The following is a 3898-nucleotide window of genomic DNA, read 5'->3' on the forward strand; positions in this document are numbered from 1 at the left end:
GTACAACGCTAGAGTCGACTCGGCAAGCATCGGAGTCGACTCGAATTCTTTAGGAGTCGACTCGCTGATAGGTTCTGAGATGATTCTTTCTGTCCGGCTGTCTGTCCTCAGTCGGAGTCGACTCATAATGTACAGGAGTCGACTCGAGCACTATTCTTTTGAATTTTTCTTTAGAGTTTGCTCCTCCAACTTGAATACTTTAAACTTGAAACTTGGGCCAATGAAGTGTGGCTTTTGTAATGTCCGGGCCCAATACAGACTAGGCCCAATACTGTAGGGCCCAGTTTGAGGGTATTGGGCCAGGATGCAGGGTTAGCAGGCCCAGAAAGAATAGGCTCCCATCTTCCCCGAGGGCTGAAAAGACAGGATCACAGATGGCCAACGGAGAGACCCCCACAGGCATGCACAACCAGAGCCCGCCACCTCCCTCCTCCTCGGCAGCTGGGCCTCGAGCTGGCCTGAAGAGGGGGGGGTAGCTGGTGGCTCCCGAAGCCCTGAGCAAGGAGAGGATGCCACCTCTCCTTGGGGTCAAATCACAAGCTTAGTTTTTATAGACCTAAGCCCTGCTAACCCTAATCTTGGATATACCCTCTTAAGCTTCTAACCCTCTGATATTCGGTACCAGAGAGCTAGATCCTGGAGCTGGAGGTGGAAGGTGCCCCGCAGCCCCAAGGGAGGAAGGAGGGAACTTGCCGAGAAAGGGTCACTGCCCAACTCCACTCAGCCAAGTCAAGGTAAGCACACAGCCAGTAGACTAAAGCAAGAGAAGAGGGGAGGAACCCCCTCGGTGGGGGTGTTCTCCTCTCTGTTCCATCCATGGAACAGAGGGGAGCACACCAGCACAAGGAGAAAGATCGGGCAAGGAGAAGACAACAACAAAACCCTAGGCCGGACCTACGGGCCGCGGGCCGGACCAAGGAAACCCAAGCCCAGGCCTGGCTGCCACCCGGGCCGAGCCCAACTGGACTCGGCCTACGGGGTGACAGTCCCCGGCCGCTGCCGCCCAAGGGTAGAGGGGCAGCCAAGGGCCGCCGGGTCTGCCGTGCCGGCGACCAACGCGGCCTCAAGGCCGCCAGCCCCAGCCGAGCCCCACCTCTCCGCCGGCCGAGAGGTGGTGGCGAGACTCCCACAAGAAAAAGGAGAGAGGGAAGAGGGGACTCCCGTGTGCGGCCGCGAGCGTCGTCAGCGCCGTTGGTCCCGGCCGCGGGCTGTTCCTCCCTCGAGGTCTCTCTTCTCCACGGGAAGGAGAGAGGGTCGGCGACCTGATGCAGGAGCACGAGCCCAAATCATAATGGATGTACGTCGAGTTTGGATTCTTGCTTGGGAGTGCCCGAAAACACATTGGGTTCGTAATTTCTAGCATTTAATTGGATTGAGTCTATTTTATTTTGGTCACATTGAGTCCTTTTATTTTGGGTTTATTTGAGTTCTTATTTTGGGTTTGCAATTTGCTGATTTATGTTTGCAATTGAATGCCAAGTGGCATCAAAAGAGTCCATGTTATGCAAGGATTGAGTCAAGTCATATTGGGTCATGTGTGGAGAATTTAGTTTAGTCGTATGAGTGAAATTGAGTCCTTATGTGAGAGAATTGAGTCCATGTGTTTAAGATTGAGTCCTTATAATTGAGTGCCATTAAGAAGGATTCCTAATGCCGTGAAGATCATCACTCATCACGTGGAGAAGTTCAACCATGAAGATCTCTCACATGTGGAAGAAATTCAGAGTTCAAATCCAGTTGAAATCCGTGACAGATTGAATACCATGTGGTATTTTGAAGATTTTGGAAGCTACAGAAGTCTGATTAAGTTGATTCAAATTTTGTTGGAAAGTAGACATCCGTAGCTTTTCAATGACTATAAGAACATGAAATTTGGAGATCAGATGAAATTTGACGAGTCTTCCGAACTTCATGCTGATGTTGGTACCCGAGAAGGAGTTCCACCTAGATTCCAACTCGTGGCATGCGGCTGAATTTCTTTTGATGGGTTTCAATCCACACGCCATAAGGAATGGATTCCTAGGTGTCTAGGCTTAGGTGTCAAGGCCTTTGATTGGTTAATTAGAAAATTTAAATTTTGAATTGAGTCCTCATGTAATTAGGAGTCCAATTTAAAATTCTGTGCCAACCTTTCTTTCTATATAAAGAAGGGTATGATGAATGAAGTTAGTTTTCTTTTGGATTTCGAAATTATGATTTGTTTGCATGAAGAGAGGCTACTCCTCTTGCTGGTGCGATGCCAAAGGGGCTGAGGGAAGGTGGGACGCCTCCCCTTCACGCCATTTGAAATTGGGTTGGTTTTGGATGAGATTTCCCTAACAAACTCAAGTTTATCCTTATCCCTTCTTTTGTTCTCACGCCTCCACCTCTTGTGTGCACCCTCCTTGAGTGCCACATCAGCATTTCAGCACCTCCCTCATGCCCAAGACTCCTTTCCCACGTCCTCCTCTAAGTCCTATTGCCATTAGGACTCCACACAACCCAATTCAGCCAAAAAAATTGGTCTAGCCAATTTCAGCCCCCACAAAAATTGGTGCCTAATTTTGGTCCATTGGCTGACCCTCCTTGAACCCAATCTCACCAACCAGCAACCCATCTTCTTCCTCCTTCCTTCCACCACAAAGAACCCTAGCCTCCATTGCCATTGCTTTGAAAAAAAAAAAGAGAAGAAAGATTCAGCCATCCTCAAGAAGAAAAAAATCTGCAGCCCACCCCGATTGCGTCAATTGGTATCAGAGCGAATCCTTGTCGCCATGAGTACCAGAAGTGGTCGCCCCTACAACAATGAACGACAACGTGCTGAGATGATGGCCGAGCTCATCCGGCAAGTGGCGGCCTTGAATCAGAAGGTGGAAGTTGTTTGGGATCGTCTCTTCCCCGAGCCAAACAATCTTGAAGATGAACATGCTGTCCCCGCGCAACCTGAAAATTCAGAAGTGCCATTTGGAGGAGACCCCGATGTTGAGGCATTCTCCCCCAGGGGTCTATCACCCCAAAGGCCACCTAGGGATCAGCGGATGCCCCCTCCAAACATTCCTCGTATGGGGAATAATTTCAGGAACCCCTATGTTCATCAAAATCAGCGGGAGCGCCATGATCTCGACGATGTCATGAAGCGGGTTCGTGTAGAAGTTGCTGATTACAGCGGAAGCATGGACCCAACCTACTTCCAGGATTGGTTGATGTCTCTCGAAGACTACTTCGAATGGTTCAGCATGCCCAATGAAACCAAGGTGCGATTCGTGAAGATGAAGCTCAAGGGCCAAGCACGCATATGGTGGCATAGCGTTGAAGAGAAGCTTCATCGACTCCGACAGCCCCCTATCAATGATTGGGAGGAGATGAAACTTCGTTTGAAGGAAAAGTATCTTCCCCTTGATTATGAGGAGACACTCTTTGAAGAACTTCTGAAACTTCGTCAAGGAAGCTCTTCCGTAGAGGAGTATACGGCACGATTCCATGAGTTGATGATCCGCAGCAACCTCACGGAGATGGATCGACAGTCCCTAACTCGGTACCGTTCCGGGCTGAGGGATGACATCAAGAGGGAGCTAATGACAACGCGCATCTTCAGCCTAGAGGAGGCATACCAACTCGCCATTCGAGTTGAATCGCAGCTACGACAAAGACGCCCTGCGCAAGCACCAGTTGTACGACGATTTTCCGAGCGCAGCACCAACCGAGGAGTTCCATTTCCTCGAGGTAACGCCCCTGCTTTCAGATCTGAAACCTCTGTAAATAGAAGCACATATCAGAAAAGGGGTGCTCCAAGGGCTAATGAAAAGGGTAAAGGTCCTATGCCACAATCCACACTGCAAGGGAAGAATCCTGTTAAATGCTACAAGTGCGGCGGGCGAGGCCATTTCGCCGTTGTTTGTCCTACCCGAGACCAACGATT

Source organism: Phoenix dactylifera, unplaced genomic scaffold, assembly GCF_009389715.1.
Source record: "Phoenix dactylifera cultivar Barhee BC4 unplaced genomic scaffold, palm_55x_up_171113_PBpolish2nd_filt_p 000865F, whole genome shotgun sequence".
Classification (NCBI taxonomy): Eukaryota; Viridiplantae; Streptophyta; class Magnoliopsida; order Arecales; family Arecaceae; genus Phoenix; species Phoenix dactylifera.